Source organism: Pleurodeles waltl, chromosome 6 (genome assembly GCF_031143425.1).
Source record: "Pleurodeles waltl isolate 20211129_DDA chromosome 6, aPleWal1.hap1.20221129, whole genome shotgun sequence".
NCBI classification, from domain to species: Eukaryota; Metazoa; Chordata; class Amphibia; order Caudata; family Salamandridae; genus Pleurodeles; species Pleurodeles waltl.
Window position 1 is genome coordinate 814,709,317 of NC_090445.1, and position 15,078 is coordinate 814,724,394.

Below are 15,078 nucleotides of genomic sequence, written 5' to 3' on the forward strand. Positions count from 1 at the left end.
GTATTATCATATGGCATACCACTCCAGTCAACTTGTGATGGATGCCTCTATGAACCATTGTAGCCGTAGATATATGAATATAGGGATTCATATGAACTACAGAGTTATCCCGTTTTTTTGTAATATACTGACCCATATTAGGCCAGTCCTTAAGTAAACAGGACTGCACAGAAAGTTAAAGGAGGTTTTATTCTAACAGATCCACTCATGAGCAACTCAGCATTATTTCATAAGTTGCTTTTAACCAAGAATCTCGGCCACCTCAAACAAGAACCTTAGAAATGTCAGTTTAAAAGACTTAGGACCACATGTACGTACCTTTTTTCTCCTCACAAATGGACCGATTTGCAGAATTGGGTCATTTGCAACTAGAAAAAAGCATTTTGGTATGTGCAGACCCATTTTTGCGATTTGGTAATCTATTTATCGAATCGCAAAAAGGGTTTGCGAATCGCAATTAGGAAGGGGCGTTCTCTTCCTAATTGCGAGTCGCAGGGCTATGTAGGATTGTTTTGTGACTGTGAATGCAGTCACAAAACAATCACAGTTAGCACCAATTTCAAATTGGTGCTAACCCATTTGCAAACGGAAAGGGGTCCCCACGGGACCCCTTCCCCTTTGTGAATGGTAGCAAACATTATTTTTCATTTTTTGTTTTTAATGCATCCCGTTATCCTTTAAGGAAAACGGGCTGCATTTAAAAAAAATACAGCTTTATTTAAAAGCAGTCACAGACATGGTGGTCTGCTGTCCTCAGCAGGCCACCATCCCTGTGATTGGGGCCATTACCAATGGGGTCGCAAACTGCGATCTAACTCATGAATATTAATGAGGTAGGTCATTTTCAACCCCATTGGGAATCACAAACAATGTGAAGTACACTGTTGTACATACAGTTTTGCTACTCGCAATTTGCGACTCACAAATGAGTCACAAATTGCAAGTCGCAAAACTCGGGGACGTAGATCTGGCCCAAAATCTTCCAAGATCTAAAGTCTTTTCATCTGTGGAGGGGTATGGCAATGCTTTCATTCAGCATCAAATACTAAAGCACTGATTTTCTTTTGTGGTCATTTTTGTGAAACTTTGGGCCTGATGTACGACACGATTTTGCTGTCACAAAAGGCGAATTTCTCCTTTTACAACAGCAAAATGGTCTTTTTCAATTGACCGTTCCTTTTTTGCGAGCCAGCATGCAAAAACCAACTCGCGAAATTGGGATTGCAACTCACAACTTGAAAAAGGGCATTCCAAGAGCATCCTATTCCTAATTGCGAGTTACAGGCCCATGTATGATTGTTTGTGACCCCAACTGTGTTCATGAAACAATCACAGTTACCACCAATTTAAATTAATGTTAACCCATTCACAAATAGGAAGGGGTCCCACATTTTTTCAGAGCAGGTAATGGTCCCATTTTTGTTTGAAATGCATCCAATTTTCCTTTAAGGAAATTGGACTGTAATAAAAAAAAAAAACTCCTTTATTTATTTTTTGAAAAGCAGTAACAGACATGGGGCCTGATTCTAACTTTGGAGGATGGTGTTAAACCGTCCCAAAAGTGGCGGATATACCACCTACCGTATTACGAGTCCATTATATCCTATGGAACTCGTAATACGGTAGGTGGTATATCCGCCACTTTTGGGACGGTTTCACACCGTCCTCCAGAGTTAGAATCAGGCCCATGGTGTTCTGCTGTCCCCAGCAGGCCACCATCCCTGTGAGTGCGGGCATTCCCAATGAGTTCTCAAATTGCAGCATACCTTATGAATATTGATGAGGTAGGTCATTTGCGACCCCATTGGGAATCACAAATAATGTGGTAGACACTGTTGTACATTCTAGATTGTGACTCGCAAAAAAAAAAAAAAATGTGAGTTGCAATATGGAATGGTCGTACATCAGTCCCATATTCCACACCCTGGTTTATTACAGTTTGCCTTTACTGCCTTTGATTCAACACGGGTTATCAATTCCCATTTAATAACGTCTCACCCCTATTCCATAGTAACTATATTTTTGTCTCATTTTGATAATTTACAGTTACTTATATGAACAGATTTGGTCACTCACGTTTATCCTCAAAAACATTAGGGAATTCATTGTACATACCTTGGACATCAAACACACATGGTTCTTTGACCACCATCACTTGCTCAGTGGTGCCAAGTTTGAGCACCATTCTGAAAAGGCCCTGATGGAGCCAATCCAGAATGTTAAGTCCCTTGTCCGCCACGTAAACCTTGCCATGGATATTACGCCCTTTAAACTCCAAAATGTCTTTAATATAACCCTCAGGTCTATGTTCCTGCCTTCATACAAAACTGTAGCTCTAGCAGGAGGAAACAACTTCCTAGTTCCCCATGTTTTCTTAAATAACTCGGATGTCATCATAGTAATCCGTGCACCCGAGTCAACAAACATGTGCAGGGTCTTACCCCCAAACACGACATCCACATAGGGATCCACACACTCACCTGGATCACCTGAGATAATAGCATCATCCAACACAACCACAATCATATCCTGGATCTCGCTTTCCAATTGCAGATCTGAAACAAGATCTGCTTCAGAAATACTGTTAACCTTCAAATTTTTGTTCATGCTACTCTGACACACTTAGGCAAAATGACCCATACGTCTAAATCTGCGACATGCAACAGCCCTTGCAGGGCAACTCTTAGAATCTCTTCCATGTGGAAAATTGCCACATCTAAAACAAATATTAGTATGTTTAAAGAACTGATTGTTCACACTTTTGTACTCTTAATAGTTAGACTGCAAAGCCAGTTTCTCGAGGGCTACTTGTGCAAGTTCAGCGCTCTTAGCCACGTTAATAACTTCTTCCAGTGACGGGTCCCCCATAGTGAGCAACTTCTGCTGAATGTGCTTGTCAAAACAATGGCCAATGAACTGATCCCTGACCAGTTGATCATGAAACGCCCCAAACTGGCACTGTGAACACAACTTTCTAAGTCCGCCAATGAAATTATCCACAGACTCGCTGTGCAGTTGGGACCTTTTGAAGAATTTGTGACGGATAACTACAAGACTGGGTTGTTTGTCAAACCTCAAAGCCAGCTTCTTTACAGCTTCGTGGAATTCATCCAGCTCTTCACCCTCACCAAAAACTACATCCGGGAGATGTTTTAAAATGTATCTACCTTGAAAGCCCAGGGAGTAAAACAAATTAATTTGTTTTCCTTCAGGCCTGAAGTGTGAAGCACCAATAACACGCAAATAAGTTTCAAAGACATCTAGCCATTGTCTCCCAGAAACGGGATGCTCACCAGAAGATTCCAAAATGGGCGGTGGAGCAGACACAGATTGCATGGTGCCGACAACAAAGTTTAAAAGCACACTATTCTTTTTTGGTCTTAGATTTGTGTTCTTTTTTTATTTATTTTTAAAACAGTGGAAAAGAAAAAAAAAACTACTAACACATAGGCCACATGAACAATATCTTTCCTAAACTGTGCACATCAGTGTTATAAGTTCCAATTCAAGAAGAATGTGAAAAACTGGTGGAATGCGTTCAGGCCATCAAGGCTGTATGAATCTTGAAATGACAATTTCCGAAAAAGCTGTGCAAGTGAAGAAAAGTGATTTGAATGTGCTTAAATCGGCAAAGGTGTGCGCATCAGCGAATCTGAAAACATGAAGTTACCGCCGTTGCTTAACAACGGTTTCAAGCAACAACATCATAAGCATTCATGCTGATGGCTCCGTAAGAAGATTACATGCATGCTCATCCAGCTCGCGTTCAGAATATCCAATGTGCTCGCGCTTCCAACTTACGTCCCCCAAAACCAGTCCAGATGGGGGCAACGCAGACCCAAAATGGACGGAATTCCCTCCTGGCACTCATGGACTGTAAGACTTGTGCAGGCAATAGTGCAGAGAGCTGTGATGGGTTTAGATGCCTGAACTTCTTGAAACTAGGCGCGGGCTCCTCAGGTGGCTCCAACCGCTCATCGCCAAATCTATGTTGTGTTGAAAAGACTGGAACACAGCTGGTGAATAGTTGTAGACCTTTATTCAACACACAGGTGAAGGAGCCACCCTTGACACGTCCCGTCACTTCACCAAACGCCACTCACCTCCCTTTACCTTGACTCCCAGCCCTGGAGAATCTCAGTGTGCAACATTCCAAATAGAACATAGCTACAACAAGGTGTCCATTCACAACTTATTTCAAGACTGAGGTCTCTCCCATAGTCTGAGAAATCAGGTTCTTTATTTGATATATTTTATTATAGATTTATAAGGAAACCCCCTCAGTGATGTGGTGAATACTATTACACTACAAGTGCAAATGCTTAAATGAATTTCTATAGTGTGAAAGTGGTGGGATATGTACTGGACATCAAACAAATTAATGAACAAAGAGCCCAACAGTATTATTACATAGAACAGCATGTGTCATAAAAGTGCATATGGAGATGCTAAGAAGGCAATAAACATAAACCAGTCAGTGAAATCTCTATACTACAATTGGAATCAAGACTGTTGGGTTTAGTAATTAAAGTATGTATGGTACTGATACAAATCTGGCCATCGCTTAAGACAGAATAAGTGGTCTTCCTACGATCAGTAATACAGAGCAGTAGGAAAAGGAAGGTTAATCAATACTGCAAGTACAACATTTTCATTAATATAAAAATTGCCACACAAAAGCATAACAAGCCTCTCCAGAGCTCTTGCAGCGGGCCAACTTGCCAATTGCTAAGACCACCTCCTATGAAGCAGGAACTGCGAGCTTCAAGAAAGGCTACTGCTTTATTCATCCGATAGACTAGTCTGCTCGGCGTTTGCAGAACAGCAAGGACCAAAGAAGCGCATTGGCACTGATCCATGTAGAGTTTTCATACATTTTAAAATGGGATTTCCTCCTATATTATTCTCAGAGAGAGCATGTTCGAAGCTCTCATATGTCTACTGGATCCTCTTTCTGTGCAGAAAAGCAATTTCATGTCTATACTATTTTTGTCAACACTGTACTTGCTGAATTGGTGATTTGTGAAAGGTTCAGTAGAAAGCAATAGATTTTTTAATTAACCTTTTTAAAGACTTTTTCACCCACCAGTGCCAGGTAAAATACTAACTTTTGTTGAGATATGTATTAATATTTAGACAAATGAAAAAGAACTGCTTACTACAACCGAATCGCTATCGGCACGACTTAGTAACGTTTTTGAAAGGCACCTTATCATGGGATGCCATTTGTACTTGACATCTTATTATTTGACTTCCAATACACAGATCTCGCACAATGCAGATCTCCAATGACATTCTAATACTTCATTTTGGATCTACAATTGCCTCATAAATTATGAAGTTTATCAAACTATCGAATATCTTTTTGAAATCTTAAGCCTTGATAAAGTCCCATAGTGGACGAAACACGTGTCGGCTGAATACAGATGAACTTTATTATTGGCTGAATACGGATGAACTCTATTATTCCTTTTCAATTTGGGGCTGAATACGGATGAATCTCAGCTTCCTTCCTCAAACTGGATGAAGACATCATCTTTCAGTTATTTCTTTGGAATGGACATCTTTTGCTCATCTCACTACTATATGAGATCTGTATATATTTTTTCTCCAAAGAGGGGATTCAGTACTTATTGGTTGATGTGACAAAATTTTTTGTTGGTGATTACATTTGATTTACAAATAGGTCATGTACCACTGAATATTTTGATTGTCAATTGTGACACTGTTCTCCTTTCTATTCTTAATATTTTCTATACTTTTCTACGTTCACATCAAATCTTACATTTATGATATATTCAATCATTCAATCATGAGTCTCATTGACAATCTGTCAAATTGATTAGGCACTATATTGATATCACCGTGATAGGTACATATTATTTGTCATTTTTATATATTTATTGGGTCAAAAATGTTGCAATTTGTTTGATATATTAATTGATGCCCTGTGTGCTCCATTCTTTTTCTAATAAAGATTTTTTAATTAACCTTTTTAAAGACTTTTTCACCCACCAGTGCCAGGTAAAATACTAACTTTTGTTGAGATATGTATTAATATTTAGACAAATGAAAAAGAACATGAATTAAAGATTCGCTTCGTTTTGACTCAAACAAAAGGTTTGTGACATTTATATGGCTGTGCTACTGGCTTAATATAGGCCACTCTTTCTTTTATATGTTGAACTGAAAGCTAAGCAAGTAGACCAGCATCAATTTACTAAAAAATATTATTAGTTTAACAGGAATGAAGAACACATTACTGACCTTTCTCACAGTTCTCAGGAAGCTCTGAGATAGATTGAGCTGCTACTAAATGAAAATTATACAGGTTTCTCTGGGAAGAGGTATATTTGGTTTATTCCTGCTTCCATCCCCCTGACAGGAATAGAACGCTAGAGGCTAGCTCTTAGTTTGTTTCTTTACTTTCAAAAACAGTATATATTCAGTAAGACATATAAAGAGGGACTTCAACTCATCTATGTTCCGGCTTCCAATAACTCCTAAGATTCATAAACATAAATAAATCTTGCTCTGCTTATTCCAACAGACTTTTGCATAATTTCTGTCAGTGTTGCTGACATTTTATGTAATACATCTCTGAAAAGTGGTGATAATATGACGATGTCCACTATTCTGTGAGTTGATATTACTCAGACCTGTGCTATCTGTAATTTGAATTCTCAGACGTTCCTCTCAGCCATTGTACCATGACTAACACCAGCTAAACATATAGCAGGGCTGAGGTCGTGCACCTTTTGAGGAAACATGCCATTCCCCCATCATTTTTGCAACACCCATTGATCTTACTTGAACCAACCATTCACTTGGCCCTGCCTTCTTTTCTTGATTGAGGGCTGTTTTTACACTGCTTTGTTTCGCTAAGGAATTTTCAAGGTAAGTGACCCTGAAAAATCACAAAATTATTTATTGCCTTCAAAGAGTCTTTTCCAATATTTTATTGTTGACTTTACCATTGGCACAGTTGGTCATGGATTCTTGTTTAGACACATGCAAACCGTAGAAGGCATTGATGCTGTTGCACAGAACTGACTGGTAACACTTCATGACAGAAATGTCACGAAGTCTTACGTTGGAAAGCTTCAATTTTTGTACAATTGACCTTAAACGTGGTAGACTACACCATTCAACTTGCCGTGGGGTCACTGTAATAGTTATCTGTCAGCTGGTGGCTTTCCGATTTCATTGAGGTTACTGTAGAGTATCATCAAAGCTCTGTGGCCCGTATTTATACTTTAGTTGCACCTCATTTGCATCATTTTGTGACGCAAAAGCGGCGCAAACTTACAAAATATAATTATAATTTGTAAGTTTGCACCGCTTTTGCGTCAAAAAATGATGCTAAAGCGGTGCAAAAAAGTATAAATATGGACCTTAGTCCTCACTAAGTTGCTTCACAAAAGTCTTTTCCCTAACTCTTACGGTAGAAAATCCCAAAACATTTAGGCTACAGAAAGTTTCACACCAGAATGATATTGTTAAAATGAACCATCATGGCTGCTAATACCAATGCAGAATAACGTACCTCCATGAAACTAGGTACATGTTATTCTTCCAAGGGCCTAATTAACTTTTGTAGGAAACGCCTTCAGAAAGATGTTTTAGAAGGAATGCTTTCCGGAGTTACTGGAGGCATATTCAAACATTTAAGGATCAACACATCGTGCTTGCATGTGTCTGCTATTTGTTGGTATTATTTGTTTGCATTTTTAGATAAATAACCGTTTCTGAAAACGTTGCGTTTAGTTTACTCTGAACGCGAAAGCATTAATTGCGTTCTTCAATAGCTGTACGCTAACAAATGTCTTTCATATTGAAATAAATGCCACACAATTACAGGCCTTCTGCCTTCAGCGACACCCTCAGGACTGTAGCCCTCATACTGATAAATCACAACTTTTGAACATCGTTTTATAATGTTTTTTTTAACTTCCTGCAAATTATTTCACTACTGAAGCTAAAATAGTAAATATAGATTGTGCTTTATGTTGGGGAATGTCCATTTTCCCCAATATGAAGATCAAATTTAAGAATAGCTAATTGTCCTTCCAACCAGCCACAAAAATCTTAGGTGCATTGGGAAGACACTGAAAGCAGAAATAATACGTCTGCATTGCTGCAGAAGCTTCCTTTTACCCCCTGAGTCTTTTGTTCACATCTCACTACTTCTAAGAGACAAAGGGAAGGAAGACATATGGTATCCCCATGATAATGACACAGAAACTTGCTTGAGGAAGGTAATGAATGGCAGTTGGCAATAAGATATATACGGTTCAATTAAAGTTCCTTTAAGGACACATATTTAATATGGTGGGCCAACATAAAGAACCAACGGAACACAGATTGAACAAATCAAAACAATCATTGACTAATCCAACACATCTATTCTTTCATTAGAAGGCACAAGCACATAACAAAACAGGCAACATAAATAGTGCACATAAAGGTGCACAAACAAACACTATAGACACACATGCACACATAAGGAAGTATACAGCCCAGCACGTATTCTCACTGAGACAAAACTCCAGGCCAGCCTGGACAGACCGGTGACATGACCAAATGCTCATTTATGTTATGGTGTGTTTTTGTAAATTAAGGGGCTGATTTAGACTTCTTACAATCCATCGGGATCCCTGTGGAAATTACCTTTCATAGCCTGGCGGACTACTGTCTAACAAATGTAGAGATTACCGTCGGCCCAGGAGAGATCTCTGTATGTTGAAGTGTCATTATTGCGGTTCCCTCCAAGGCACAACGTTTGTGTTGGAAGGTGTTGTCGGTTTTGACTGTCATCAACCAAACTGACTTGCAATTTTTTTCAAAAGCACGCTACCAAAATGGGATCTTGTTTTCATTTAGGGGATCATTCTTCTTTTTATGCCTGTCACTGCTAGATTTTTTTCTGGTGGCGACAGAAAGAAAAAATGGTTGTCACACTGTTAATCCTAAATAGAGTGGGTGATGGAATGCCCACTGTCGAACAGCCACTGCTCTGTTGGGCCATCGGAGGAAGCTCTCCATCAATGGAGCCAACAGGGGCCAAACTAACTTAAAGCTTACAGACTTCCCAACTGAAAATGAGGTGGGCAGACCAAAAGTTTGGAAGACACAATATTGTGTTGTATCGGCAATGAAGCACCCTCTCTGTCAATCTCTAAATCAGCCCTTAGGATGCAAACTAGGATAGTACATTCCAAATAAGAGCCTCTGGCAACCTCACTGATAGAAAGTTGTAAATCTAAGCCTCGACTAAAGTGGTGCAAGAACTTGCTTCATTCAAATAAAAAAAAATGTAAATGCACTAAAACTGCAATGTTGCTCTCTAAAGAATTACATGAAAAGACGGAAACCTTTGAATTACATGAAGAGAGAAAACTTTCAAGAGTGTACAATTCATCAATCAAACACAAATTCTACCAAACAACATTTCGAAGGGCAAGTTTTCAGAAAGGAGGGTACCATATTGCTGAAATCTGACATGAGAGAGCATTGCGAGATTGTAAAGAAATTTCCAAACACATTGTTAAATTAAATGCCAAATACTCCAAGGAAAACTGTGAAAGATCCTCTAGTGTACTTCATTACAAAACAGGAAATTAGCTTGCCTCTTTTCTTTTACAAGTCTGAGGCTCCTTCGAGTTTGTAAACTGTATGAAGTTTGATCATACTTTCGGGAGAGAAAACATTCAGAATTGATTAATATTATTCCAGACCTAAGGCCAATCTTATGTTTCTCTGACTACATAAAAGGCATTATGATAAAAGAAACACATTAGTGCATCCCTCATTCCATCCCTAACAAATGTGTTCAGGTCCTCCATGGTTGGTGGTGTAGACCCTGACAATTTGAACACTTTTTAAGTCGCTTCTCTCCTCAAAAAGAAGAGATCACATTTGGACTATTCAAACTTCATCTGACCAATACGCATTCTCCCCATCAACAGAGCTGTGTTGTTTAACAATTAAAGAATTGAAAAGAAAAAGAAAATAATGTCCTTGCTGATTTCCAATCAGGCTTCGAATCCAGCTGCTGGATGATGTGCTGCTCATCCTTGGCAATCATGGATACTCATTCTTCCTGACCTGTTAGCTAAATGTGGCATGGCAAATTGTGTCTCACTTCAGAAAACTATAGAGCAGTGGATGGTGATCAATTGCAATATCCTCAGGCGGTTTGCATCATTTCTGACCAATGATCATTGAAGCAAATTAAATTAGAAAACTCTCTATTGAACTATCCACCATTTTCCAACGAGTTCCTAAGGGTTCTATAATTTTCCAGAAAATCTTATATTGTACCTTGAGTCTCCCAGCTCTTCCCTGAGGCATTCCAACATCTCTTCACCTCTATGCTGATGACACTCAGCTTCAAGTGAAAATGAGTCACCTCTTCAAAGCCACCCTAAAAATCATCCAAACTAGTATCACATTACCACAGAGCAGAACTAGCTGAAGACTAAGGGCCTGATTTAGTTCTTGGCAGAGGGGAATACTCAGTCACAGCTGTGACGGATATTCCATCTGCTGTTTTAAGATCCCATTATATCCTATGGAGATTGTAATACAGCAGACAGGATATCCATCACATTTGTGACAGAGTGTTCCATCCGCTGAGATCTAAATCAGTCCCTTTATTCTTTTTCATTTCTTTCCTGCACTGCTTCTCTCCACTCCAAGCCTGGTCGAATGCATCAAACTTACTGGATTGCAAGCCTTTTATTGGAATAAACACAATCATTTGAATTCACTCTCAATGAAATCCTCAGTCTGCACACAAAAACACCAAAATGCTGGCCAAAGGACAACAATCAAATCAAATTTCTCAGTTAAATAAAGGCCCTTATCCGAGTGGAGGACTTCAGAACCATGGGGAAAGTATTAATACTCCCATGCCTTGACTATGGGATTTTGCATTGATTGAGCATGTTTAAAATTCACTGAGGTCACATCATCTTCATACAGGGTTCCAATCCTGCTCACTCCTAATTTGATTCCAATTTAGATGAGAAACTTATTTGAACTGACATTTGTAGTCCTTATGGCTACATAGTATGGTTTAACTATATTAACAATCTTCCCTAAAAACTGATCACCTTGGCACTTAAAAGTGCAGGCTCTCTTCTCCTGAAACATAAACTAAAACAAGCTTTTTCAAGTCTTGCTTTATTAGGATGAAATCTTCATATAATACTTTCAGAATATTGCTTAAATCCTAACTTTCCAAAGCCACCTTTAAGTGAAATTACTACTTGATGCTCTTCTCAGACCCTGAGTGCTGGACAACTGAACAGGGATTTTTGGAAAGGGGATTTTGATGTTTGATATTGGGGCAATTAGTTTCACCAAAGCATGCAGAAATGATGGATGGAATGCTTGAATTAATCTCAGCCACTGGTAATTATTCACACTGCTTCCCAATCCATCGTTATTTTGCGCACCATGTCATCTCAGTATGGACCCAGCTAAAAGGGAATCAGTCTTGTCTCTGCTACAGTGGGAACAGCCGAGCACAAACTGCCAAGCCAGGTCCACCCTCAACCGGAACACAAGCAACCCAGGACCAGTTTTGATCTTGGTATGGGATCATCAGCTGGGTATAGCTTGGTTCCATTGATACAGATAACTTGGCTTTGCAGTTCTGGCTGAACTGTTCCCATTGGAGCAGAGTCAAGTCTGAGTTGTATTTGACTGGGTCCAAACTGAGGTAGCAGGTGGGCTACAAATGGATACGGCCCAAGCAGTTGCCAGTGACTGAGATTAATTCAATCATTCCATTCATCTCCTGGTTGTTGTTGCAGTTGGTAACCTAAGTACGACGAGTATGCCGAGACCTGGGTCCCAAGGTGCCAGTGGAATCATGCTATACTCTGCTAATATGCCTTTTTAAGAGTGAGGCAGGTACTAGATTGCTTGAATTCTGGTTCAAGTAGGGCCTTGCATGGCAGTTCCATCTGGACTGATCCTGCTGGAGCAGGGCCAAGACTGGTTTGCATATGGCTGTATCCAAACTGAGGTGGCATGGTGGATTGTGATGCAGCCTGAGTGATTGCCTATGGCTGAGATTAATTCAAGCATTCCATCCATCACCTTCTCGTTGTTGCAGTTGATGTCCTAAGTGTGATGGATATGACCAGGCATGGGTCCCGTGCTCTGTACCCTAATGTAATCAAGCTCTATCCAGTTGATGATCCATCCATGAGCCTTTCCTAGGTTACTTGTATTCTAGTTCAGGAATGACCAGGCTTAGCAGTTCAGGCTGGACTTTTTCCTTTGGAACAGGTTTGAAAATGATTGCATATGGCTGTGTCCGAACTGAGGAGTCATGATGGGTGAAAAACAATGGATTGGGATGTGTCCCAAGTGATTGTCAGTGGTTGAGGTTAATTCAAGCACCCAATCAATCAACTTGTTGCAATTGAGGCCTCAAGTGTGATGGGTATGCCCAAATGTTGGTCACGTGCTCACTGTCACAATTTAATCAAGCTGTACCTGGCTGAGAACCCTTATCAGGACAAACTCAGTGCTAGGTTGCCTAATTTCCTGTTCTGGGTGGACCTGGCTTGGTAGTTCAGGCTGAACTGTTGCCACTGGAGTAGGGTCAGGATTGATTTGTATATGGCTGGGTCCAAACTGAGGTGGCACGGTGGGTGAAAAACTATGAATTGTGATGTGGCACTAAGTGATTGTCATTGGCTGATACTAATTCGAGTATTACATCCATCACTTTGTTGTTGATGTCCTAAGTGTGACGGGCTTGGCCTGAAGTGGGTTCTGCGCTCACTCTGCCACTGGAATCAAGCTATATCTGGTTGATGAGCCCTTATCAGGGCAAAACATGTCCTATGTTGCTTGTATCTCAGTTCAGGAAAGACCTGGCTTGGCAGAGCAGGCAGGACTGTTCCCATTGGAGCAGGGACAAGACTGATTTGCATATGGCTGAGTCCAAACTGAGGTGGCATTTTGTGCGAAAGACTGTGGGTTGGGATGCAGCCTGAGCGATTGCCGGTGACTGAGATTAATTCAATCATTTCAGCCATCATTTTTTTTTTATGAGCTGATGTCCTAAGTGCAATGGGTATGCCCAAACGTGATGCCTATACTCACCATGCCAAAGGAATCAACCTACACCTGGCTGATAAGCCCTTATCAGAGTAAAACTGGTCCTAGGTTGCTTGTATTCAGTTCAGGGAGAAGCTGGCTTAGCAATTCAGGCAGGACGGTTCCCATTAGAACAGGGCAAGACTGATTTGCCTATGGTGCATGTAAACTGAGGTGGCATAGTGGGCAAAATTGATGGATTAAGATGCAGCCTGAGCGATTGCCAGTGACTGAGATTAATTATTAATTTAATCATTCCATCGATCACCTTGTTGTTGTTCAAGTTTGTTTTACTGTCAAGGAATGCATGCTGAAGCCCTCAAAACAGGTGGACACAGTAGGTCAGAAAGTATGAGTACCTACTGAATATTACTTTTTACAATGTGATTTATATTTTAAACATTTACTTACCATCACTTTGTGTAGTGAATGGACTCTATTCTCATGAAAAGCACCCACCTGATTGCTCTGGTTTGCAAGTTACAAAACTACAAAAAATAAATATGTTCTGACAACCCCCATCCCCCAGATTCCTTCCATTCAACTCTCACAGCTTCTGGCAACTCCTTTTCTTTCTCCTTGCAGAGGCAACTTACAAATTAGAGCCCTGAGCTTTCCCTCCTGCCCAGCTCTAATGTCTATTACAAGGGACTACTCCTGTTGCCTTTACTTCTAGGCCACTGAGTCCTATAGCCTCTTGAAGGGGGCTGAGTGCAACAGCAAGAGTTTGCAGAGCCCACTCTTTAAGGCACAATTGCCATATCTGCGTTACAGCTATCCACGACTCCAATCCTTCTGGGTCCCCTGCAGATCCACTCTGCACTGGTCCTAGAAGAGAGGTGGGAAGTGAGTGTCACCACCTCAGGTAAGAGTCTACATAATTGAGAGCGCATATCAGGAAGCAATAAAACCCAAACTCCTGGAAGTGTTTCACCTGCCAAGCTAATTCTTACTCTGTTCCCCCAGGCTACTTCGTACCCCTCTCAGTCTGTTAAGGGGATTAAGAAGGGAGGTGGAGTTTTTCTGTGATTGGTGGGGCACCTGTGACCAAGTCTTCATTAGAGCCGAGGAGCATCACCTCCCCTGCTGCCAGTGCAGCAAACATAAAAAATATAGTGGTAATACAATGATTTTCTTACCACTTTATTTTTCAGTGTGGCCAGCCAGAGCCAAGTGTGAGGGCAGGATAATTGTGACTGTGACTGGCAGCAGGGGAGGAGGAGTTGGCTGGCTGTTTTGCAATGGCCAGCCTGATATGCGCACTTTGAAAATCTCCAACCCAAGCTGTCTTAGACAGCTGGATGGAGAGCAGACACAGGCCTTCTGTGCCTGTTGGAGTGCTAATCCAGCCATTCCAACCAATCCTGGTGCTTCACTCATGCTGGTTAACCGCATGAAAGGAGCATCTGGATTGGTTAGGGGAATTGGCTGAAACACCCCTTGCTGCCTTGAAGTGATGGATTGTGGGACCAGAGAAGACTAGGGAAGCACTCTATTTCTTTTTTTTTCTTCAAAATTGTATTTGTTGCCCAGGTGTCAGGAAGTGTGAGAAACACGCACCACCTTGAGCCTCAAATTCCAAGCTTTCAATCATGGCTCGCCGATGGAGAGCTTTGGAGTTTCCAAAACTGCCTGAAAGTGGGAACAGCTGGCTGCCTACATCAGTCATGTGAGGCATTCTGGAGAAGATTAGAAATTACTCTTCCTTCCAAACCTACAACACATCTCCTACTGAGTTAATCTCCTTCTCATCAGGTGTGTTTTTTCAATTAAAATTTCTTCAATACGCCTCTCTGCTGGGAAGGAGAGATGGAGTTATGGGTTTTTCCATTATCAACTAAAGTGAGTTTACCTCCTTTTAATTGTCACACACCTGCTGAGTGATGGTTATGGAGATTGTTACCTTTGGTCTTTTAGCTAGTGCATCACAGCAATTAAACCACTCAACCACACATA